The sequence below is a fragment of the Lissotriton vulgaris genome, chromosome 9 (genome assembly GCF_964263255.1).
Source record: "Lissotriton vulgaris chromosome 9, aLisVul1.2, whole genome shotgun sequence".
In the NCBI taxonomy this organism is placed as follows: domain Eukaryota; kingdom Metazoa; phylum Chordata; class Amphibia; order Caudata; family Salamandridae; genus Lissotriton; species Lissotriton vulgaris.
The window spans coordinates 1,210,796,903-1,210,823,538 of NC_141697.1; positions in this window are offsets into that span (position 1 = coordinate 1,210,796,903).

Below are 26,636 nucleotides of genomic sequence, written 5' to 3' on the forward strand. Positions count from 1 at the left end.
CTAAAATACAGCAACAGGCATTGCTGCACAGTCGAATGCCCTTCGCTAAAATTGACAGGCCACCTTTGAGTTACTCTTTACTGTTTGGCTGTTAAACTGAGACTGAGGTGAAACGTTTGCCAGAACAGTCTTAACACTTTCCGTGCTCATGACGAGCTCAGCTCGTCATGAGGCACGGTGGTGCTGTACTCATGACGAGCTCAGCTCGTCATGACCAGCGCGGCGCTCACACGTGGGGATAATTCCCCTGCTGTGCTGAACGTTCCACGGAAATGGGCGTGGTCATGACGAGCTCAGCTCGTCATGAGCACAGCGCCACTGTGCAGTGTGACGAGCTCAGCTCGTCACAAGCACTGTGGCGCTGTGCGCCCCCCTTCCATCCAGCGCCGCGGGGGAATTAGCTCTATAATTCTATAGTATAAGTATCACAAAATGCGCGGCATTAGACCGCATAATTTGACTTTTCCTGCTGCATAAATGAGTACCTGCAGCATAATTCTCATGGCACTGCATACTATGTACTTCCCCTATGTGTACTGCTGTCGCTAAGAGCCACCAATCCTACCCCATTGATATGAAAGGAAAAAAATAAAATTTACAGCCTTTCTACATTACGAAGCATGTTCTACCAGAGGTTGCTCGTGACTTGCGTGGAAACAGGCACTAGCGCGTGTAACTCTCTTCTCTTTCTGGACTTTTTTTTTAACACCAGCACAATCTACCTCACTTGCGACCTTTGAACTATGTGGTGCTCCGTGCACTGTTCCGCCCTAAAGCCGTTGTACTCCACTCAGTAGCAGTAAAAGGATCAATGTTTCTGGTCCATAAATGTCTCCAAATCCCTGACCCTGTGGGTGTAACAAGATCACCCAGCATCCTGCTCTAGAAACCTGCCAGCTCCACAGACCTCTCGAGGCAGAGAAACCTGCCAGCCTCACAGACCTCCCCAGGCAGAGAACCCAGCCAGCCCCACAGACCTCCCCAGGCACAGAAACCTGCCAGTCCCACAGACCTCTCCAGGCACAGAAACCTGCCAGTCCCACAGACCTCCCCAAGCACAGAAACCTGCCAGTCCCACAGACCTCCCTGGGCACAAAAACCTGTCAGTCCCACAGACCACACCACCGGGGCACATGAGAACGTTTTTCTATTTTTGTGCTGTGGCCAAAATAGAATAAGCTTACTATGGGCTAATTATTGTTGCTATGTCAGTGCAAAATGAATGTGTTCTCTTTTTTACCTGGTGTTAAAGTGGACTTATGGCCGAAGTGGTAGGTCTGTTGTTTTTCTAATGAGATAGCTCCATAACTGAAATAAGAGGCATTTCTGGCATCTTCACAGTGCCGTAAAATAAGCTTGTGTTTTATTATTATAAAATAATCTCCAGCAGCATCCTCGGTGCAGGGCTCGCCCTCAAGCTCCAGGGGGCCTCCTCTGCAAAAGTGGTAGGTGGTGGCCCGGGGAGGGGGCCCCCTCCATGTACTTTGCAGGGGGGCCCCCTCAATTTTCGTTACGCCACTGCTCAGCCCCCTTTCTTCCTCCCTACGAGGAGCCGCCCCCTCCGCCCGACCCCATTGAAGCACGTCAGCTTGCCAGATGGAAAGCGCCGGACATCTAGGGGACGTCCATCTCATTGTAAGGACTCTTATCGCCAAAATGAGTGCCAAAACTAAAAATTTCAATCGCACCTTCTGCACACGTGAGCGTCTACAGAAGCCTACAAGGCAATTCAGGGCCTCACTTGGGACCACAGCTCTCCTCGTGTGCATGCAAAAATTCAGTTTTACCACACACCTTTGGTTCAAAGACACACTCTCCTTTCTTGAACAATATGAGAACTGAAACACAGTGGTTACCTGAACTGCGCGCGCTTGTAAAGTGGGGAAACTGGGATTAGAATCCATCCACACCTAACTGCAAGACCACTAGACAAACCTGTTCTACCTCCGACCTTCTGCGGTGGCATTGCCAATTAAAGCTCCGGCTTCTCAGTTACAATTAGAGGTGGCAATCCAATGCCAAGGCCTGGTAGCAGTTTTACTTACAACATGAATTAGCATTGGGAGAAAAAGGATTGCTTGAAAATACCCTTGGGGTATTCCAGTGCATAAATTACCACTGGTAATTACTTTGGGTGCATTCCATCACAACATTAGTCAAGACCTTTTAATTTGGTTGTTTCCCCGCCTGTCCGTTGATTACCCCCCTACACACACTGTCTGTTTTGACCATCCTGCTGTCTGTTTTTACCTCCCCTAGATCCCCCTCATGTTGCTTGACCCCTAATACACTGTTCGTAGACATCACACAGCAGCATAAGCTGCTGTGCAATATGGCTTAAAGGGGAAAAAGGCGCCATGACACAATGAATACTGGCTACGTCTTAGCGCTTTCTTTCCTACTTGCTTTAAACCATATTTCCCAGTAGCTCATACTGCTGTGCAACATGTTGACAAAGCCAATAGACCTCACATTGGCAAAATCTATTGACTTTGCCAATGCTTGCTTAAAACGTCATTGCGCTAGGCTGCTTCCGTTCTGCAGTCCCCAAAAACACTCTTAGATGAATGTCCGTGGTGCCCTTGCCTAGTTTGGGACACCGCAGAACCTGGAAAATATGCAAATTAGCACCTTGCGGGGCAATATGGGGCGCACCAGGCCTGTTTTCATGAATAACTGAAGAGCAGGTTTGTGATCAGCAAGCACATTTCCCCATGATACTTTTTCTCCATGTTTTCTCTTTTTTCATTGGCTGCCCTTGATCACCCCTGTTGCCCATAATTTTTGGTCTCCTTTTTGCTTTCAGGGGCAGCGGGGGGAGCCCACTCAGGTGCTGCAAGAAGGGGTCCGTTGTCGCTCTTCCACCCACGTTGGTGCTTCAACAAGCAGGGAGACCAAGTCTCTCTCCTCCTGCCTATGTGGAGCTTGGGAGGAGAACTGCTTGTTTTCAGCCCACCACACCCCCAGATACAGGCAAGGCATGCAGAGAAAGTACATGGTATCGCTTGCTGGGCTCTGGCTACCCCGGGAGCAGTATAAATAGTGATGTGGCCCCCTGTGGGCCTCCTGTAAGTTTCACTCCTGAGGGAGGAGGTCCTCAGGACACTGCTAATTGTGTTAGGCCCCGGGAATGGTGGTTCCCTAAAGTCAAATCAACCTCTTAGGGGGCCCCCGCGCACAGCCCTCCACACTTAAAACTTGTAAATGGCTTTGCAGCAACCCGTGGAAGCTTAGCCCAGCCATTGGGAAGTCTTGGAAGGTTGGTGTAGGAAAGTAGGATCTGCTTTTATGGTTACCCCTATTTTTTGCCTGATGCTAAGGTGTATTTTGACTATTCTGACTGGGATCCTGCTAATCATGACCCCAGTCGTACAATAGTGGTGACCAGAAGAAGTAAGATTCTTCTAAAACTAAAGATAAGGGTGGGGACAAGGGCAAAGACAAGAAAGAGTCTTCTCAAGGGCCCCAAAAACCTGCATCTGGGGAGGAGTCATAATCCAACAAGAAAGGAAAGAAGAAACCTTAGTGTTATTTTTTTAAGGTGAAAACCCATTGGAGAAAGGATGCTGATTGTCCAAAAGTCAAGGAGAACACTACTACTACCACTGTCCATAAGGCAACTGCGCCCCCTAGCACAAGTACAAGTGGTGGTACAGGAAACAAGGGATTAGTAGGGTGAACCTTGTGTTCTTAGATGGGTTCTGACTTAGTCAGAGCTCTAGCTCAGACTGTGTTGGTCGGTGATGATGGCATAGATCTGGCCACCTTGCTTGTCAGTCCCAGTAACCTGGGCAAGTACAGGAAGCAGCCTTTGATAAATGGAAAAGAGGCCATGGCCTACAGGGACACAGGTGCAAGTGTCACTATGGTGACAGAAAATCTTGTGTCTCCTGACCACATCATGCTTGGTTAATGTACCAAGTGACCAATGCTAGCAATGTCAGGACTGATCATTCCTTGGCAGTTGTTAATTTCAGCTGGGGAGGGGTAACTAAGTCGAAAAAAGTTGTGGTATCTTCAGACCTCCCTGTAGATTGTTTGTTGGGCAATGATTTGGAAACTTCAGCCTGGGCTGAAGTAGAGCTAAGGGCTCATGCTGAAATGTCGGGCATCTCTGCAAGTGTGTTTGCTGTGACCAGGTCCCAAGCAAAGCAGCTTTCCACCGAACAGGCCCTGGTTCCTGGAACAATGGACCAGGAGCCTTCCAAAAAGAGGAACAGGAAGCGTAAGGCTGTGCCTTCCGCTCCGACTCGGAATGAGGGTCAGTCTTTTAAGGGAGATGATCTGAGTCTCTGTGAAGGAACTGCCCGCATGAACTAGAACCTGATCAGGTTGAGTTCTTGGTTTCAGGGGGACTTTCCAGGGCAGATTTGAGTTTGGAGCACCAGAACTTCAGCTGTCTTGAACCCCTCAGACAGCAAACAGCTGTTGAGGCACCTGGGAATGTTAGTGGGTCCCACACGATCTACTGTGATGTAGGACTTCTGTACTTAGAGGGTAGGGACCCCAAGCCTGGTGCCTGTAGGGGGTTGGTTATACCTCAGAAGTTTAGACGCTTCCTGCTCACCCTTGCACATGACATTCCCCTGGCAGAATCCTTAGGGTAAAGTAGGACTTGGGACATGCTTGTCCCTCACTTTCACTGGCCCCATATGTCTGAGGTCACAAAGTAATTTTGTCGCTCCTGTGCCACCTGCCAAGCCAGTGGCAAATCAAGTGGCACAACAAAGGCCCCGTTAATTCCACTTCCAGTGGTTGGGGTTCACTTTGAGAGGGTTGGGATTGGTATCATTGGTCGCATGAACCCTCTAACAGCATCTGGGCACAGCTATATTCTAGTGGTGGAAGACCATGCTACTAAGTACCTAGAAACCCTCCCCCTTAGGACACTACAGCTCCTGTGGTGGCAAGAGCCCTCTATGGACTTTTTTCCAGAGTGGGCTTCCCGAAGGAGGTCTTAACTGACAGAGGTACAATCTTCATGTCAAGTTATATTACTGCAATGTGGAAGAGTGTGGAGTGAATTACAAACTCACCACACCCCACCATCCTAAATGCAATGTGTTGGTTGAAAGATTCAACCAAACCCTAAATGGTATGATCATGGGCCTCCCAGAAAAGCTTAGGCGAAAATGGGATGTCCTACTGCCTTGCATTCTCTTTGCCTACAGAGAGGTTCGTCTGAAGAGGGTTGGCTACTGCCCTTTTCAACTTCTGTTTGGGCATCCGAATAGGGGTCCCTTGTGTTTGGTGAAGGAGGGATGGGAGTTACCTGTCAAACAGGACATAGTTGACTATGTACTTGGTCTGCGCTCCTGGATGGCTGAATACCCGAAGAAGGCCAACAAAAACCTTGAGAAACCAAGAACTCCAGAAAGCTTAGCATGACCAAAAGGCTGTCCTGACTGTTTATCAGCCAGGTCAGAAGGTGCGGGTGTTGGAGCATGTGGCCCAGCAGTTCTCCAGGACAAATTGAATGGACATCCTTGAACACAGTCCCCAAAGGGTACTTCATGTGAACGGGCTAAATCCTTTTGTTGTAGACAGGGCTGACATGGACTTGCTCCTGGCAACTGATGAGGGGCAGGATGAAGAGAGTGACCCTCTACTTCATCTCCTCTCACAAAACCCTGATGATGGATCAGTTGATGGAGTAGCCTTAGAAGGACAGCCTCACTGATCAGCAACAGATTGATTGCAGAAAGGTCCTCAATCGATTCAGGCATATATTCTCTTTGACTCCTAGTCAAACCACCTAGTGTACCCTTGAAGTGGACACAGGTGAGAGTCTACCTCTTAAGAATAACATCTACAGGCTGCCTGATCATGTCAGAGATTGCATCAGGACAGAGGTCCAAAAGATGCTGGAGTTGGGAATGATTGAGCCCTTAGATAGCCCATGGGCTAGCCCAGTAGTCCTAGTAGCTAAACCTCACACCAAGGGTGGAAAAAGAGATATGAGGTTTTGTGTAGACTACAGGGGGCTCAAGGCTGTCACTAGGACAGATGCTCTCCAAATTCCCAGTTCTGCTTTCCGTCCATCAATTGTGTGTCTTTTGCTTTCTCGCCCTAAGTGCGCCGGGTATGCCCAGACGTGGGTCCCGGCATTACTGTGCCACTGGATTCCAGCTATCTTGCCTGATGAGGTGTGAAACCCCGAAACTGGTCCTAGGATGCTTGTTTCCTGTGCAGGGAGGACCTTTCTTGGCAGTTTGGGTTGGACTGTTCCCATGAGACACAGGGTCAAGACTGATTTGCATATGGCCAGGTCTAAACTAGGGTGGCATGGTGAGCAAAAGAATGATGGATTTAACCCAGATCTATTGATTGGGTGTGAATGTTTTGATTTGTTCTGCATTCCGTCCATCAATTGTGTGTCTTTTACCCAAATCCTAGGGCAAATGAGCTTATTGACACTGTGGCCTCAGCCAAGTTCTTAAGGACATTTGACCTTACTGCTGGATATTGGCAAATCAAATTAACTGAGGATGTCAAATCAAAAACAGCATTTTAAACCCCTAGTGGGCATTATAAATTTATTGTGATGTCATTTGGCTTGCTGAATGCACCTGCCACATTCTAAAGGTTGGTGAATAAAATTCTCAGAGGTCTGAAAGCCTAAAGTGCAGCATATCTAGATGATATCGCTGTTTTTAGCTCATCCTGGGAGGATCACCTGGCCCACCTGAAGAATGTTTTGGAGGCTCTGCAAAAAGCAGGCCTCACTATCAAGGCTACCAAGTGCCAGACAGTGCAGAGTAAGGTTGTATGCTTGGGCCACCTGGTATGTGTTCAACCACTACAGAGCAAAATCCAGACCACAATGGAATGGGTTGCTCCAACTACCCAGATTCAGGTCAGAGCTTTCTTTGGCCTGACCGGGTACTACAGAAGATTTGTGAAAGTATATGGGTCCATAGTGACTCCCTTGAATGATCTTACATCCAAGAAAATGTCCAGGAAGGTTCAGTGGACAGTTAGCTGTCAGAAGGCATTTGAGGACTTTAAGCAGGCCATGTGCACTGCTCCAATTCTGCAAAGTCCTGACTACTCTAAAACATTAATTGTCCAAACTGATGCATTTCATTTGGGGTAGGGGCTGTGTTGTCACAACTTAATGCAGAGGGCCAGGATCAACCAGTAGCTTTTATCAGCAGAAGGTTAAACCCCCAGAGAGAAACGTTGGTCAGCTATTGAGAGGGAGGCCTTTGCTATGGTCTGGGCCCTGAAGAAGCTAAGATCATACTTGTTTGCCACTCACTTCATTGTTCAGACACACCAGTAGCTGCCTCTAATGGTTTAAATAGATGAAGGGTGAAAACCTAAAACTTTTGAGGTGGTCCATTCCCTACAGGTTATGGACTATACAGTGCAACCGAGATCTGGGAGTAACCATGCCAATGCAGATGGACTTTTCAGATATTTCCACTTAGAAAATGAAGACTCTCATCTCCTTACATTTGAGTGAGGGTTGTGTAGGAAAGTAGGATCTGCTTCTATCATTACTCCCACTTTTTGCCTGATGTTGAGCTGTATTTTGACTAGTCTGAATGGGATCCTGCTAATAAGGCCCCCTGTCTATCTGTCTTCTCCCTAAATTGTTGTGTTCTGTACTTAGGTACATCCCAGATTGGATAGTGGGGTACCCTTATAAGCCCCTGGTATATTGTTCAATGGGTACCCAGGGCATAGGTATCCCAGAGGTCTCCCATGGGCTGAAGCATGAATTATGCCACCCATAAGAGACAATTTAAAATGGAACTACAGACCTGCCATTGCAGTCTGTGTAAGCTGGTGCTAGCACCACTTACTAAAGATGTAGGTTTCCTATATCTAGGGTCACTGTACTTAAAACCTATAAGTCACCCCTATGGCAGGCCTTTGCAATCCTGAAGGCAGGTTGCTTGGTTCTAAGTGAGAGGGTGCCCCTGCATGAGTAGGACAACCCTGCAGCCTACGGAGTCCATTTTCCCAGGGTGTCAGTGAAGCAGTCATATACTAAATAGATGGGTACCACAAAATTACGTGATGACCATCTCGAAAACAGCTGCAGCCAATCCTACTATATTTGGTGTAATAAATGTTGGAATCAAAACCCCACACCATAAACGGTGTGGGAGGTATGATTGCAAGCACTGGGTTAGGCTCTCAGTGTTCCCGGTACCAGCCTTCTTGACCCAGACAGCACAAAATGGTTGCTGCCAGATACGATTCTGCCCTCCTGCTGCTGAGCCAAGCTCGACCAGGGGAAGGCAGAACAATAGGTATCCTGTCACAGGGAGATGTGACCATCTCCCAGACAGGATTTAGTGTATCAGTATGGGGTGGGTGTGCTTGCCAGTGCCACTCAGTCTGCATGAGGGGGCACATTTGGTGTCCCTGTGCATATCCAGTTCAAAGCAGTCCTGGGAGCCATTGGCTCCAGCTCTGGCACGAAACTGGACAAAGGACATGGGACTCCGCCCCCAGTCCAGACCCTCCCCTGGGAAGGTCCCCTGAATCTTCCCAACCATTTCCCTAGGGTATTTAAGGTCTTTCCTGGGTGTAGGTCCCTAGATTCGTTGTGGGATACGATTCAGATCAGACACCACTGCTCTTCTACCGTCTGGGCACTCTGGACTTCATGTGGGCCTGACTTCATCTCCCTTCCAGCCTGCTGCATCGTATGTGTCTGTGCATCATACAAGAACCTTCCAAGGCCTGTGAAGACACTTGAAGAAATCTCCCTTGGAGTGAAGGAGTCACTCCCCTGCATTTGGAGGCATTACTACTAAGTCGACCGGTCTGCTGATCCTGAGCTCCTCCGGACTCTGAAAAGTTCTGCAACACAGGTGGTGGTTTTCCATAGCTCCCAAGGCCTTCCTAGCCCTCCCACCAAGATTGAGGCCAGTAACCCTTGTGGGGGTTGCAATAACTGAACCCCTGTGCACTGCTTCAACTTGCAGTTGCAAAGGCTTGTTGACATTTTTCCAAGAAGATCTTCGGGCCGCAAGTAGCCCCAACCTCGAGCATCTCTGGACCAGAATCTTCGGCCACACCACATCGTGTGCATCGTGGCCTGCACTTTTGGTGAGCTGTTTGAGGTCCTCTCGCAACTCCAGTGACTCCAGCCTGTGGGTCAATTCCACGGTCACCTTTGCTTCTCTAGGGCTCTCCTCTTTGCTTGGGGCATGCCCTGACTGCCCTGCCTTTGGGAAGTCACCTCGAACTTGCTGATCCCGACATTGCTCCTTCTTTGATTCCTGCGTTTGTTGCATTTGCCAAGGCTTGTTGGCGCTCCTGTTGGACACTGACCCCTCAGAACTCGGCATCCTTCGTGGGATAGCTGGAGCCCGGTTCCTGGTCCTCCTCTGCGTTGCCTGGTCCCCACAGCTGCAGAGTCAAGGTCATCGTCTTCCACCCTGCAACACCCTACATAGGAGGGCATTCGTCTTCCAAGTCTCCTTGTCATTCCTGAGTGACATAGACTCTGTCCCCTCTGCTTGCAGGTACCTCTCATCTTGAATCCAGCTTCAGATTCCACCGGACACTTTCTACTCTTCCAGCACTGGCACTTTCCTGAAGTCCTCCATTGGGTTTGACTGCGGTTCCCACCACACGTATGCACCTGGCTTCCCTGGTGTAGGTAACATAGGTATTACGGTATCCACGGGTGGGATGGCTCTCCAACCTTCTGTCTTCCACTGGGTTTTTTCAGGGTCCACTGGGAAGGGTCCTTAATCTTTGCCAACCACGACCTACACGTAGAGTTGCACGAAGCACGCGGTTGTGTTCCCACACTGCACACGCTCTCCATGGGGTCCCTATCTATTCTCCTATGGTGGTTCCTTGGTTCGTACCAGCACTTCTACATCCTCTCGACCTTGTCTTGACCCGAGTCGTGGTTCTCGTACCACTTTCTTTAGTATATTGTTTAGCCCCAGTGTATTTTGTGCTATTTACTGTGTTTCTTTGCTGAAGTATTGTGTACATTGTGCATATCTCAGGATAGGAGATAGTTATAAGTGTTAAAGAGCATTATACAATTAATACATATTTTTATAAATATTTTGTGTGGTTCTTTTTCACTTAATCTATACTATAAGATTGCATTCTGGTAAAACAAGCTGCTTTACACTCCTTCTGGACTAAGCCTGAAGGCTGCTCTCTACAGTTACCACTTTCTAAGTTGGCTAGGACCTCTTAAATCACCATAAGGGTTGTCTGGACTGTTGCAAAGTGCCCACTTACATTAGTGGACATCATATACCAGGCCAGCTGCTCAGAGTTGGACAGATCACTATGCACTCGTTTTCTTTGAAAGGGGGCAAAACTTTAACCCTGGATCACTCTGGCCCTATAGGGCTGATTTTCCCAATGTTTGCTCATGGTGGCCAGCACTAGCCACAAAGAGAATTTTCTTCAGGCCTCCTAGGTACTTTTACTAGGGAGCTAAACTTTCTTGTTCCCTTTGCCAGACATATCCTCTGCCAGGCTCCTGGTGCTCTTCCCCTGCTGGTAGGGGAATCATGTGCAACCCTGTTACAACGTGCTAACAAATAACTCTCCCTGCCACACTCCCCTGGTCCTATTGAAGGGCATAGTGTGTCAGTTGAGTACAGGGCCAGTCCAAAGAAGTCTTAGGGGAACTATCCAGGGTCCTCCAGCAGATCCAAGAGATCGTCCTTCAAAGCCCGACTGGACAACAACGCACACGACAGCAAAGAACTTTTCAACATAGTAAAGGAATTCTCCAGCGCCAACACCATCGACATCCCTCCCTCGCAAGACCTGTGCGACTCACTGGCCACCTTCTTCCATCGCAAGATCACCGACATCCACAACAGCTTCAACTCCTCATCCACCCCGACTGCAACAGACCCCACCCCGAACGCCACCTGCACCAACCAGCTGACCTGGTCCCACGTCAACGACGAGGAGACACGCAAGGTCATGAACTCCATCCACTCAGGATCACCATCAGACCCCTGCCCACATCACGTCTTCAACAAAGCTGACGCATCCATCGCACCCCAACTGCGGAAGGTCATCAACATCTCCTTCGACACAGCGACATTCCCGGAAAGCTGGAAGCACGCCAAAATCAACTCTCCTCAAGAAGCCCAAGGCGGACCCCAAAGACCTCAAGAACTTCCAGCCCATCTCCCTGCTCCGTTTCCCGGCGAAGGTCATCGAGAAAATCGCCAACATGCAGCTGACCCGCCACCTCGAGGACAACAACATCCTAGACCCATCCCAGTCTGGATTCAGACTCAACCACAGCACCAAGACTGCTCTCATCGCCGCCACAGACGACATCAGGCGCCAGCTAGACAACGGCAAAACCTCAGCCCTTATCCTCCTGGTCCTGTCAGCCTCCTTCGGCACGGTCTCCAACGGCACACTAAGAACACGCCTCCAAGAAGCAGGAATCCAGAGGAAGGCCCTGGACTGGACCATGTCCTTCCCCTCCAGCAGAACCCAAGTTCAAGTTCAAGAATTTATATAGCGCACTACTCACCCAGAGGGTCTCAAGGCGCTTGGTGAGGGGATTCATTATTTATCGAATAGCCAGGTTTTAAGTTCTTTTCTGAAGGAGATATGGTTCTGTGTAAGGCGGAGGTGAGAGGGGAGTGAGTTCCAGGTCTTGGCCGCCAAGTAGGAGAAGGATCTGCCTCCCATGGTGGATCTTTGGATACGCGGAACTGCGGCAAGGGCTTGATTGGCGGATCTTAGTTGGCGGGAGGGAGTGTAGAAGGACATTCGGGTGTTGAGGCATTCGGGTCCTAGTTTGTAGAGGGCCTTGTGTGCGTGGGTGAGGAGACAGAACGTTATTCTCTTGTTGACGAGGAGCCAGTGAAGGTCTTTCAGGTGGCCGGTAATGTGATCTTGGCGAGGGATGTCCAAAATGAGTCTCGCTGATGCGTTTTGGATGCGTTGGAGTTTTTTCTGTAATTTGGCTGTAATTCCGGCGTAGAGGGTGGTTCCGTAGTCCAGTCGACTCGTGACCAGTGCGTGGGTGACGGTTTTTCTTGTCTCGGAGGGGATCCAACGGAAGATTTTTTGAGCATACGAAGTACGTTGAAGCAGGAGGATGAGACGGCGTTCACTTGTCTGGTCATCGAGAGTGAGGAGTCTAGGATGAAGCCCAGGTTACGTGCGTGGTCTGTGGGTATGGGTGCAGTGCCCAGAGCCGAAGGCCACCATGAGTCGTCCCAGGCAGAGGGGGATGATCCTAGGATAAGCACCTCCGTTTTGTCTGAGTTAAGTTTTAGGCGACTGTTTTTCATCCATTCGGCTACTTCTTTCATGCCTTCGTGAAGATTGGTTTTGGCGGTGATAGGGTCTTTGGTGAGGGAAAGGATCAGCTGGGTGTCGTCAGCGTAGGAGATGATGTTAAGATTGTGTTGACGCGCGATGGATGCGAGTGGACTCATGTAAACATTGAAGAGGGTGGGACTGAGTGATGATCCTTGTGGTACACCGCAGATGACTTCGGTGGCCTCTGATTTGAATGGGGGAAGTCGGACTCTCTGAGTTCTCCCAGTTAGGAACGAGATGATCCAGTCCAAGGCTTTTCCTTGTATGCCGATGTTGCTGAGGCGTTGAATGAGGGTGCTGTGACAGACTGTGTCGAAGGCGGCGGAGAGGTCGAGTAGAATGAGGGCTACTGTTTCTCCGTTGTCCAGTAGTGTTCGGATGTCGTCTGTAGCTGCGATGAGGGCGGTCTCTGTGCTGTGTTTGGCTCGAAAGCCGGACTGTGAGGGATCGAGGGAGTTGTTGGATTCAAGGAAGGCGGCGAGCTGGCTATTGACGGCTTTCTCAATGACTTTGGCAGGGAATGGGAGGAGGGATATGGGGCGGTAGTTTTTAAGTTCAGAGGGGTCTGCTGTGGGTTTCTTCAGAAGGGCGCTGACTTTGGCGTGTTTCCAGCTTTCTGGGAAGGTAGCAGAGTTGAAGGAGCAGTTGATGACCTCACGGAGATGGGGTGCGATGATGGAGTCTGCTTTGTTGAAGATGTGGTGGGGACAGGGGTCGGTTGGCGAGCCAGAGTGGATGGAGTTCATTAGGCGGATGGTGTCTTCAGTGGTGATTGGGTCCAGGCGCTGAGGTTGTTAGAGGGCGGTTTCGGTTCGGAGGGGGGTGGAGAGGATTGTTCGTTGGAGATGTACTCGAAGCTGTTGTGTATGTCGGCAATTTTGTTGTAGAAGAAGGAGGATAACGAATCGCAGAGGTCTTGGGAGGGAGTGATGTCGTTTGAGGCTGCGGTGGGGTTGGTGAATTCTTTGACTATGTTGAATAGTTCCTTGCTGTTAAGGGCGTTGTTGTCGAGTCGATTCTTGAATGCTGATTTCTTGGTGGATCGAATCAGTTGGTGGTGTTTGCGGGTGGCTGCCTTGAAGGTGGACATGTTGCCGGTGGTTGGGTTTTTTCTCCATGTTTTCTCGAGAGTACGGCATAGCTTCTTGGATTTCTTAAGGTCATCGTTGAACCAGGGGGCCTTTTTGCTGTCCTGTTTGGTGTGATGGTTTTTCAAGGGTGCTAATTCATCAGCGCTGTGAGTGATCCATTGTTTGAGTTTGGTGGCGGCTTGGTTTGGGTCCGGTGAGAGGGCGGGTGGGTTTTGGTTGAGCGATGTGAGGAGTTGGTCGGTGGTGATTTTGTTCCAGTTTCTTCGAGGAACAGGTTGTGGGGGGTTGTGGGTCGAGGTGGTTTTGTATCTGAAGTGAACGCAACTGTGGTCCGTCCAATGGAGAGCTGTGGTGCGATCGAAGGAAATGTATTTGCTGGAAGTGAAGATAGGGTCGAGTGTATGTCCGGCTACATGGGTGGGGGTGTCAAAAAGTTGTTTGAGTCCGAGATTGGCCAGGTTGTCAAGGAGTGTGGTGGTGTTGCTGTCGTTTTTCTTTTCCAGGTGGAAGTTGAGGTCTCCTAGTAGAATGTAGTTCTCGGAGGCGAGGGCATGTGGGCTGATGAAGTCAGTGATGTCTTCACTGAATTGTTTACGGGTTCCTGGGGGCCTGTAGATGAGGGTGCCTCTAAGTGTGGTCCTAGGGTCGGTGTGGATTTGGAAGTGGAGGTGTTCGGCGGTTGCAAGGTTATCGTCGAAGCTGGTCGTGATTTTGATGGTGTTCTTATGGACGATGGCGATGCCTCCTCCTGTTTGATTGGTGTGGTCTTTTCGGGTGATCTTGTAAGTGTCCGGGATGGCTATGGCGATGTCGGGTGTTGATGATGCATTCATCCAGGTTTCTGGGAGGAAGGCGACGTCCAGTGAAGCAGTGTAGAGTAGGTCCCAGAGTTCAGTTGCGTGTCTGTGGACCGAGCGGGTGTTCAGCAGGATGCACTTCAGGTGGTTAGAGTCGGAGCTGTGTTTGGAGATAGTGGATTTGGTGTGGGTCTTGATGCAGGCAAACTTGCAGGAGTGGCAGGCGAAGGGGCCATGGGTACGTCCTGGGGCAGCTTTGTAGCATTGTGGTGTGCATCCGGGGTTGAGGGCTAGGAGGGTGGAGGCGTCATACGTAATGCGGGAGGAGTGCGGTTTGCTGGGGCCAGGGGGTCTGGCGCTGGGCACGGTCCAGGCGCGGACGGGCGTAGAGAGAGTCCGCCTCCCGCCTTTCCGTCCCGAAACCACCACCATCATCTGCGGCGTACCCTAGGGCTCATTCCTCAGCCTAACACTGTTCAACATCTACATGGCCCCCTCGCACAAGTGGCCCGCTAGCACGACCTGAACATCATCTCCTACGCCGACGACACCCAGCTCATCCTCTCCCTCACCAAGGACCCGCACACCTCCAAAACCAACCTCCACGAGGGAATGAAGGCCGTCGCCGAGTGGATGAAGAGCAGCCGCCTGAAACTGAACTCGGACAAGACGGAGGTCCTCATCCTAGGCCCCACCCCTTCTGCGTGGGACGACTCCTGGTGGCCGACCACACTGGGAGCTGCTCCAACACCTACGGACCATGCACGCTACCTAGGATTCATCCTCGACTCCTCCCTCTCCATGTCAAAGCAGGTCAACGCCATCTCCTCCTCCTGCTACAACACCCTCCGCATGCTCCGCAGGATGTACAAGTGGATCCCGAACGAAAAAAGAAGAACAGTACCCCAAGCCCTCGTCAGCAGCAGGCTGGACTACGGCAAAGCACTCTACGCAGGAATCCCGTCCAAACACCTGTGACAACTACAACGAATCCAATATGCCTCCGCCCGACTGATCCTCAACGTCCCCCGCCGCAGCCACATCACCCCCCACCTCAGAGACCTGCACTGACTCCACGTCAACAAGAGGATCACCTTCAAGCTCTTCACCCACGCACACAAAGAACTCCACAACACGGACCAGCCTACCTGAACAACAGACTCAACTTCTACACCCCCGCCAGCCAGCTCCGCTCCACCAGCCTCGCCCTTGCCGCCGTCCCGTTCATCCTACAAACAACCTCCGGCGGCAGGTCCTTCTCCTTCCTCGCCGCCAAGACCTGGAACACCCTCCCCACCCACCAGCGGCAGACACAAGACCTGCTCACCTTCATACGGCTCCTCAAGACCTTGCTCTTCGAGCAGTAGCAGCACTACCCCCCCTCCTCAGTCCCTTGAGACCCTCACAAGTAAGTAGTGCACTTTACAAGTTCGCTGATTGATTGATTGATTGATTGATTAACCCAACTGTTCCTCAAGTGGGATAAGTGGGTCAGTACCAGTTTGTAAAGACCCTCATGAGAGGTCAGATGGAGTCTAAGTCCTTAGTCCATCCATGCAGGGCATCTTGTCGCTGCCTTCTTCATTGAGAACCATTAAGAGGTACACATCAGCAAGGAGAAGATGGGTTTGTTGGTTACTGGGAACATCTGTGACTAATATTGCAAAATTTCTTGCAGAACTGGTGGGGGAAGCATTGTCTCAATAGGCTTTCTATTCACTTTTTTGCACAGGACATTTCCTGGTTGTTGATTCACCACTGGTGGAGCATCCCTTTTAAAATCTCAGGTCATTTGTTTTTCCATAACTTTTATTAACTGTGGCAATGTAATAGGGCCCTATACTTTTTAAACTGTGGTTGCTCAGCATATGAGGTTAGCAACCAAACTTTAAGAGGGTATGTTGGTAAAGTTGAGCACACTTTTATGTCTGACTAGCAGCCCGTCCCGACGTTGTCCGGGTATGAAGAGTTGAGTGGGTGACATCTTGCGCTAGAGACGCTGCGCGTGTGGGAAAGTGCAGTCAGTTTCAAGGTTAGTGTGCCAGCAGGGCCGCTTAGTCGCGTCAGCCGCCGCTTGAGGCTGGCTCCAGCCCTGGTTGATGTTGGGCGCCGTGTGTAAATTCGTTTATGCAGAGAGTTGAGTGACAGCGTGCAGGAGACGCTGCAGTTATTCTCCCCGCGGGCACGCTCAGTGGCTTGTGCCCCCGCTTGAGGCCCGGCTCCAGCGGCGACCGTATTGCAATGCGAATTATGTGACCCTTGAAAGTTATTTCCCGGTATTATTATTTTTTTAGGACACACATGGCGTGAAGGCAGGAACGTAACAGCAATTTAGTAAAGCACCGACGGCATTCGGCCCCAGTCTGTTTGACATGCACCCAGCACAAGGCACACACTGTATTCAGCCCCAGTATGTGTGACACGCCCCCAGCACAACATGCAGGCCCAAAAGTGAGTAGAGCGAACGGTTACTTACCACGCCTCCAGCTGAACGCATACGCCCAGGTGCGTGATTGGCATCATCATTTCGGAATATGGCGCGATTGTTGGCGGCCGATTGCCGCGCCCATTGGCCACGCCCCTTGCTCCCGTGCATTTCCGCAATTGCAGCGCCCATTGTCGTTTGTCACGGCCCTGGCTCCCGCGCAATTGCGCAATTGGCGTGCCTCCAGCTGAACTCAGACACCCATTGAACGCTCTTGCTCCCGTGCATTTCCGCGCCCATTGGCCATGCCCCTTGCTCCCGTGCAATTGCGCAATTGCCGCGCCCATTGTCGTTTGTCTTTCCCCTTGCTCCTGCGCAATTGCATGCCCATTGCCGTTTGTCACGCCCCCAGCCTTTGTCACGCCCCCTCAGGCACACGACCCCAGCACAACGCACATGTTTAAGGAATGTTTTTTTTTTTTTTTGTCGTCATGCCGCACCCTGCCCACGCACACGCCCACAAGGGACTACTTTGCTGGCAACGTTCTTTTACCTTTCAAATGTATATGGTGGCCATCTGTATAGCCTATGTCCTTCTGCTGCAACTGCCCTTTCCAATGCTGTATTGGGTGTTGTGATTGGTGCTGTGGTTAATGAGATTACCCGCCTCAAAGGTTAGGGCTCTCTCTTTATAATATTAGTATAGATTTCCTGCAAATGTGATTCAACATAAGAATTTTGGGTCTGTACCATGGCTGTTCCAGTGCGCAAGTTGTGTCACTTACACAGCCGTTACTCTAGTATGAGTTATGGTGCGCAGGATGCGATCTATTCTTTGGCCGCATTCCCTGCATCGTCACATTGTGTCATGCAGCCAAATCAAGCCGTGGCCATGGTTCTTGGACTTGAATTACCAGAATAGTATTCAGGTTGTGACAGTGTTTGGGTAGCGTTGGCAAAAAGCTTCTATGATCGCATCTTGCTCCTACAAGATTGCATAACCTGAAGAAAAGAAACGGGTTAGCGCCCAGGAGTTACAGATAGAATGTTTACCCTGAAATTGGTCCTGTTTACTATTTCTCTGAGGACAAAATCTAACATTTGAGCTGTGTATTACCCTATTTTTACCAATAATCCAAAAATCTAAATGTATATTCTTGTCCTCATATGATTTTAAAATTGGGGCAGCATAGGTGATTGAGTTAACAGATGCCAGGTCTGCTTTCTTCAAGGTACTTTGAGGTGATCGCAGCCTTTTCCCTCAAAATCGCTTTTATACTACAGTAGGGGACGTTTAGACCATCAGTGTTTTCAGGTTAACCTCTAGAGCAGAAGCTGCCTTTGTCAGGTATAAACACCATAGACTAGGTGAGTACCTTCTTTAGGGAGTTTGGATTGGCTTGTTGCGTTGCATAGTAATACTTAACAAAGGCAGTCTTACATTTGAAATGTTGGCCATGCAGGCCTAACGCCATGCGAAGTAGCGGACGTGGAGTATATTTTCCGAAATGAAATAGCCTCCTGAAAGCTTGGCACTGCACCTTGTCCAGTGTTAATGTGAGTGCCCCTGGGTAAGCATGTTGACTCTACGAGATGTTAGTTAGCAACTTCGCCTGTGTGTCTAGTAGTATGGCCTTGTTGTGGAGCATAGTTGGTGATGTAATCTGCACAGTGCATGTGTTGTTGCATATGCCTTCCTATTAATGTGGTTAAGGTTTGTTTGCATGTGTCTGTGAACAGTACTCCAAGATTATTGTATTTTAATGTTTGAGTAACCCACTGGTTGCCAAGCTCCCTTCTTTGGTTCAACGTATTTTTATTTTTATAGCTGACAATAATCATCACCTTTGTGTTGTCTGGGTTCGCCACTAGTTTGTTCTCTATGTTGTTAGCATGAAGCTCGTTGAGAGCAGGCTGCAGAACTATTTTAGTATGATCTAGTATTAGCAGATCGTCCACATATTGTATCATTGGGAGTCTAACTGGCGATCTTTGGTGGAATTGACTTTGCCCTTTCTAGTAAACGACCTTTGCCTGCAGTGTATAGATTAAACAACATTGCAGCTAGAACACACCCTTGTTTTAAGCCCCATGTGTGGTCAAAATGTTATGGGTCACTGAATTGTATGTGCCACCCTTGGGACGAACCCACAAGTACAGTTCAATAATAGCTGTGAGCAGGCTGGCAGGTATACCGCAATCTGACAGCTTTGCCAAAAGGCTGTTAAGATCATCACTGTCTAAAGAGGTGGAGTAATCAATAAAGAATGCTAACAGCGGTGGCCATAAGAGGGTGGAGGCACTGTAGGTCAGATATGACAAGGCGACTAGGTTGTCAGAGGTGGAGGAATGGGGTCTAAAACCAGTTTGGTTGATGGGAATGAAGCTGGATTAGGTGACCCATGCTTCAAGTTCAAGAAGTACAATTCTGGTTTATGTTTTAGCCTCTACATCCAACAACACAATTAGCCTGTAGTTCCCAGGGTTATCATTGCAGCCCTTTTTGTGAATTGGATGAAGGATAGATCCCTTCCAAGACTTGTTTTGTGGAAAGTGTCCACATACAGGGGAGTTTGGGAGTCGGTCCAGAAGTCTACTTCAGGCTTGACGAGTGCACTTCGGAGCCCGTTAAGACCAGAAGCCCTGTTGGTTCTTGTGGCATTGATGGGATAGGTCACATAATCTCAGTTAAAAAGCGTGGCCTGGTTTGTCTCCTCTTCATTATCCAGGTCTAGTTTCTTTATTTCTGTTAGCTACACTGTGGTAGACTGTGGGGCCCAGGTCAGCACATACATTGTGTACAAATTTGACCCTTTTCGGAGATGGAATGCCATTCCCTCTGGTGGAAGATTTGTTGTTTAGTGTGTTAATGTGGTGCCAAACCTTCTCCTGGTTCTTACTAGACAAAAGGATAAATAGGTGAGTCCATTCCGTCTTCGTGTACTTTGCTTACGTCTTCCACAGCAGGGTGCGGCAAGCTTTCCCTTTGCCCCCTTGCTCTTGTAGAGCGGCCTGATTACTCTTGTCTCTCCTATACCTTCTAGCGGCAGTGTTCAGGGCACTTTTCCTTAGTCTTAGTGCCGTGAAGAACCAGGGTGCATGCTTCTTGTGTTCCTTGGTGCTGGTTGGGTGCTGTTTTTTCTTGCCCTTCAGATAGCGGTCTAGTGAGTCAGTGAGTAGATCCCAATCATGTTATGGAGTCTCCTAGCTGACAAATGAAGTTGGCACTTTTTGTCTTCCCCATATTGAATGTATCTTGCTGCTTCTTTTCCCACTTTAATCGTCTGACCAGCGAGATTTTATCCACACCTCTATATACACCCAGCATATTTAGTGGTTGGCATGTGAGGAGCTCCGGGTCGAATTGTATCATCGCTGGGTCATGATCACTTTCATTGCGTTCCATAACCGTGTAGGATTTACATTGGGCCAACAGCACTAACTTGCAAAAGTGTAATCTGGCGTGGAGATGCCTCTAAATGAGTGTATAGGTGTATGTATAGTTTTGTTGCTGACTTGTTTATGATGCAGTGATACAAAAACGTATTTCTGTCAGTCTGAAAAGCTGAGATAAGCTATGGGGATACTTTAGTTACTAAGAACCTAAAATGCAAACTGCTTTCACAACGTTAGTATTCGATATATAAGCCTTTAAAAAAAAATATTAACATAAATATCTTTTCTTAGCTTTGCAACTGCTATGGATACAATTTAATGAGAACTGTTTTTTAAATGTAATTTGAAAATGAAGAAAAGCTGTTTCTTAGCATTTTTAAGGGATTCATTTTTTTCAAGCATTACCACCTTAAAATAAATTTGAATTTGTAAAACAGGGATTGTGGGCTTTTTTTCAGTTAAAAAAGGTCTGAGGTTCAACTATGTGGCGCTCTTGCATCATTAAACCATTACCCTTTGGGGGCTCCATTATGAGTCCCTCGTTATTTCCACAGGGAAATGCCAAGACAAAAATTAAGAATGGGGGCGGTATGAGATAACTGTGATTGTTAGTTATTTCCCCAGAATGAGGAATAGCACAAAGAACCGGTAATTCTGAGTACAGTTCTGCATGTTTTTACCACTTCCGGAATAAATAAAGTGCCCAAATCCGCCAACATTTACCATCTGCTTGGAGCAGGCACCTCCCGCCACAAAAAGAATCCTGAGAGGCACATTCCTCTTCCTATGTGTGCAGCAGAATGCAGCACACATAGAAAGAGGAAGAAACGAGGAGAAAAAAGATATTTCTCCTCGTTATGCCTCACCTGAGAAGGCATATCTTTTCTGATAGATACATCTGCCTTGTGGATTCCTCACCTTGTGAGTATCCCCCTTGCACCAGCAACGTTCAGAAAATTCTTTATAGCACGCCGGCGTGGAACGACATTATAGGAGCACGGCATCATGCGCGACTCCGTCTGACGTCACCGACTCCTTATTAGACCCACGTCGGCGTGATGACGTCAGTTCCCTTTTTTCCACGTCGTCGACGGTAACGGTTTCTGGGATCTTCTCTGATTCAGATAATAACTTGTTGCTATTTTGTGGAACTGTTTCTCTGTCGAGTGTCTCTTCTTCGTCGAGGATGTTGTCGAGGAAGACGGGTTTTAAGCAGTGCGGATCATGTGCCCGAATGATGTCGATTACCGATCCGCATGATGTTAAGAACTGTCGATCCTGCTTCAAGATGAACCCTAAGGCTTTGTGAGAGCGGCAGGCTAAGCTTCTGCTTGCGAAGGTGAAAGGAAGAGAGGCTGGAAGGTCTTCGAGGTCGACGTCTAGACATTCGAGGTCGAAGCAGAAGTCACAAACACATGAAACACATTCCTAGGGCAGAGTAAGGCAGCGCAGCGATTTGCGCTGTGTTGCCTTACTTCCGATTTATGGCGCCACACAAAGCGGTCTTGCATTGCTTCATAAAGCACATGTAAGGTTTGCTTCGCTCATGCACCATGTTACAGAGTGCAAGATAGGCCCCTTAGTTTCCAGAGTGTTCTCCAGCAACTCATAATGGGGACCTTGGTTGGAGGGTAATCCTGCAATATGGAGCAATGCTGTGTGATTTGAATGTTATGCCTGGGGTATTACTGATCATTTATGACTCTTATTCGTGGTCTTGCACTGAACTGTAGCTATCTTGAACACTGACTCAGTATTCCAACCACAAATCGAGGCTGCATCCTTCCTGACCCTGTTGTGCTGGCAAGCTTGGCACTTGCAAGATGGGATTGACAACAAAAAGGGCAGCAACTACAGGAGTGACTTTCTTGAATCCAGTGGATTTTTGTTTAAATCATCCCCATCTGCTCAATTTTGTCTCAGTCAGATGGGTTTCGTGTCACGCCCCTGTGGATATATGAAAGACACGTGTTCTTTGGCTAGCAAAATGCAGCGTTGGCTTTGTAACTGATGCTGTTCTTGTTAAATGGACAAGCGTTGGGAATCGGTTTTCACCGGGTAGCCCCTCTAAAAGCCTTGGTGAAAGCCTTAATTGAACACCACTGTTATTAATCTTTTCCATCCCCTTGGTACAGGAATCAGCCCCTTTATGGTCCTGTCATGTTAAAAAGTGACATGTTTGCTTTGGCAGACCGGGAGTCCAAACGCTGGCTGCAGGTAGGAACTCGTCTGTTTGGTCTGGCTTGCATTTTGTTTTTCGCTTTCATCAGATTAGTTCAGCTGTATTGGAAAAAAATGTTTTCAGTAGTTTCAGTTTGAGTTGCAGCTTTTCATAAAAAGCTCCACATTCTCATGCAAATAGCGGTTACAGCATAGTATCTGGCCTAATTTTGACTGAGAAATGCAGCACTGATTGGAATAACATTCTCTAACCTGTCGGCCTAAGAGTGAATGGCTGTTTTCAGAACTCAGATTCCAAGCCAGCCTTCTGTTTTTCTTGTTGTTCTCTCACAGAATGAACAATGTTCATGTTCCAGGTGGCGCCACACCAGGACAGCCGTTGATCTCATATGATTTTAGGAAAACGTTAGTTAATACCTAAATCAAATCGAGTGGGACGGAGATAAGTTCTCCCTTTTCCTTGGTCTCAAGTTGTATTTCAAACCTTGATTCCTCTATGCAATTATCCTCGCAGGCTTTCCAAGTTGTTTAATGAACATGAGCTGCAGTGGGTTAAACGTTGAAAGAGCATAGGTCTGTGTGCATGCATCCCCGTTGCAGTGGGAGATTGCAAAAAAAATGGCTTGTGTTCTCGTTTTCTTTTTCTCACCTGACAACTCTAACAACTTAGTCAATCTTAGCAGCAGCAATCTCGCCATCAGACATACTATCCCCAAACTCAATACAGGGACCTGCATGTATTGTCCTTAATAAAGCAGCCACCACATATCAGCGTGGGCAACCAATTTAATTCATAAGATAAGAGCAGACAGCACTGACTCCTCATTGAAACGTGACTCTATGAAAAAGACAACCTCTGGAAATCCCTAGTTACAGGTAAGTAACTTACTTTTTTTGTAGTCACAATGATCTTTCTGCAGGCTTTTCCTTGCTGGCCCATCAGAAAGTGTCATTGCTAAATCATAGTTGCTGTTCTACCTAGGGCACACACTTCCTATTTTTACATTTTATTCTAATCCATTATATGTCATTCATGAAATCTTCCAACCTTTGGAAGGGAAATAAATATATTTTTTGGGGGGAACTTTTCCTCAGCTATTTCTGGATGATCATTTTCTATTACGCCCTTGGGCCGTAATTATCTTCAGAATTGCAGTTTTTTTCAGTATTCACCCTTCAAATGGGAACATTCCCCTTTCTTTTACTGCTTCTTTCTTTACGGTGGCCTGCATTTTAATACCTGTGTTGGTGTGTATCTTCAGTCTGTAACCCTGTGCTTGCCCTCACTCTCGACTCTCTTGACCCAGTCGTGGTGATGACACTGTTTGAGCTTTCCTGCTGTGAAATCTAAGGTAGCACCCTTTTCCAAGAGGCCTTGCAAGACATTTTTTGTTTGTATGGAAAGTATACGGACTGCCTCCTTTGCAATTTTCCCATGAGTCTCGGAGAAGTTGAGCTAGATGAATAGCTAGTAGAATGTACATCCAGAAGCAGCTCTTGTACTGGTAGTCCTTTTCCCCCTGCCTGTAGATCTGCTTTTGTGCCCAAATCTTAGCAGTGACCCAGGCAGGTAAGAGCAATGAGGCGGGGTGAGGAGGAACGCGACAGATGACAACAAAGGAAAAATAATTATTTATTTAATTATCCCTCGTCTTCTGTCGAGTTCTCCCCCACCCCACCCCACTGCTCCTAACTGCACGGGCCGCTCCTGACAAATCCTATCTTAGCCGCCTGTGGCCTTCTTTCAAATAGAGTGTAGACTCAGGATCTGAAAGACTGTGGACTTAAATGAGAGGCTGGACTTGGGCATGTGCATGCCGGTCTTGCATCCTAGATTTGTGTTTTAAAATATGCTGGGTCAAAGTAATACGACTGTCAGAAATACTCTGCCTCAACATCCCACATGGGTGTAGGTAAAGAGATTAAAGAATACAGTGGAAGGGTACCTTAGGTCAGTAAAGGGTACTTTATTCATGGGCAGATAACTATGAAAATACTTCTCAGAAAATGGCACTCCTACTGGTGCAACACGATTCTGGCCCTCATTTACAGTTTGGCTTGTGACTTGCCATCCGCCAGAATCAGACGTAATAACCTCTGTTTCCTTGGCAGACTACCACCCGCTATGTTTAGTTCTCCTATTCCTTCAGTGTAGCTGTCACCACACCAGCTCCTCTCAAAGCATTGAAAGTTTACTGAGCGGGTGCCATGTTTCATGCAGCATTATTTAAACACAACAACAAGAGCAACCCTTATGTCCATGCGAATAGGGGTATCAAGTAATCCTTGAGAAAAACGTTCACATGGAACTCATTCAAACACAAATTTATGAATATCACAGATATTTATGCGCAGACTGAATCCAAAACACATCAATGACATTTTTTTTACATTTACACGGAGCAATAATAATTCAGCCAGTATGTAACACGGTTCAGCCGAACCGAGTTTATACCAAAACAAGCACACATTCAAACAATAAATTAGGGAGTGTTAAGTGCAGTGGTCGAAGTGGGAAAAAAAGTAGGGGAACTGTGGGTGGAGAATCAGAGGGCGGGAATAACCAAAGATTGAATCAGTGGGTGGAGACAGGGGTGTGGCTAGAAATAGCAAAGCATACCAATTTTTTGTACATTTAGCATTTCACTGACCAGTTACAGCTTATAACGTTATTTAATTAGAACAATGGATAAACATGTTTATTTGAGGTTTAATTCAGGAAAAAACAAACACTCATAGGGAATACAGTTTCAGAGATCTGGGCTTAAATCCATTGTTATTTGCTCACCATGCCATTCCAGTTTGAACACAGCCATATGCAAATCAGTCTTGATCCTGCGCCCAATGTGAACAGTCCAGCCCGAACTGCCAGGTTATATGTATTCAAGCGGACAACCTGCCCAACGAACCACACAGTCTGAACATTACCACTCTGAGAATCGACCTCGATGAAGCAAAAAACAAAGCGCATTGGGATACTTTCAAGCTATATGATCAGAATACTATTGTCAAAACACTATTGAAAATCAAACCGAATAACCACTAAAATGAGCCACTCCCCGCCAAATGTCTACAAAAAATCAACCGCATCATCATCCCAATATGGACCAAAATAATAAATGCCTCGCTATCACAAGGGATCTCCCCAGAATGCTTAAAAAGGCCAAGTTGTCCCCATCATCAAGAAACCAACAGCGGACCCAGCAGATCCTAATAACTTTCACCCAGTTACCGATATTTCATTACTTACCAAATTAATCGAGAAATGTGTACAAAACCAACTGAGCCAGCACATCGTTAATTTCATGCTATTGGACGACTGCCAATCGGAATTCAGAACAGGCCACAGCACAGTAACAGCGATCCTACATATCGTTGATGATGCGATACAGGCCCTAGATCTCAATAGAACATGTCTACTAGTCCTTCTTGACCTGTCATCTGCATTTGACACTGTAAATCATGAAAAATTACTAGACATGCTGCACAACAGGATGGGAATGTCCGGAAATGTGCTGAAATGGTTTGAATCCTTCCTTCAGAATAGATCTCAAAGATTTTTGGTCAGCCAGACACTATCCCCATCATGTCCGAATTCAATCAGAGTCCCTCAAGGATCTACACTATCCCCTTCACTTTTTAACCTATACGTTGAACCTCTGACAGAAATTCTCTGAGACGCAAACATATCCTATCACATGTATGCGGATGACACGCAGATATACATCAAGATCGCATCTCTGGAAGACATCAAGTTAATGAATGAGGCCTTAAAAGTGGCATTAAGCTGGTTAACCAGTAATCACCACAAGCTAAATGCACAAAAAACTGAATTCCTATTAATCTCACCACCAAAGAACCACACAGAAGCGAAGGAATGGACCAAATTGATCACAGCACTAAACTGCACCCCTACGCTAGTGGACTCAGCGAAATCATTAGGAATCACACTGGATAAGAATCTAGACATGAAAGCCCACATCAAATCAATGGCAAAAAATGCCCGCTTTCACTTGAACTACATTAGGAAGGTGAAACCATTCATCTCTATGGCAGATCTCAAACTGGCAGTACAATCCTTAGTTATCTCAAGGATTGAATATGGATGTACAACCTTAGCAGGTCTACCAAACATTTCCACTGCACCACTAAAAGCATGCCTCAATGCAGCAGCAAGGCTCATTACCTGATCGAGGAAATTCGACAATATCTCGCCACACCTAAAAGTGTTAAACTGGCTACCATACGAAGCCAGAATCCAACTTAAAATGGCATGTATCACCCATAAAGCGCTCCACTACAAAACACTAAGATACCTGGCCCAGAAGATTGAGCTATCTGGAGGAGGCAGACCAGCCAGGAGTGCCAAGGAGCTGCTGCTGAAACCACCCATGTGTTTCTTCCGGAAGAAGAAACATACGACAGAGCTTTCTCAGGGGCAGCCCC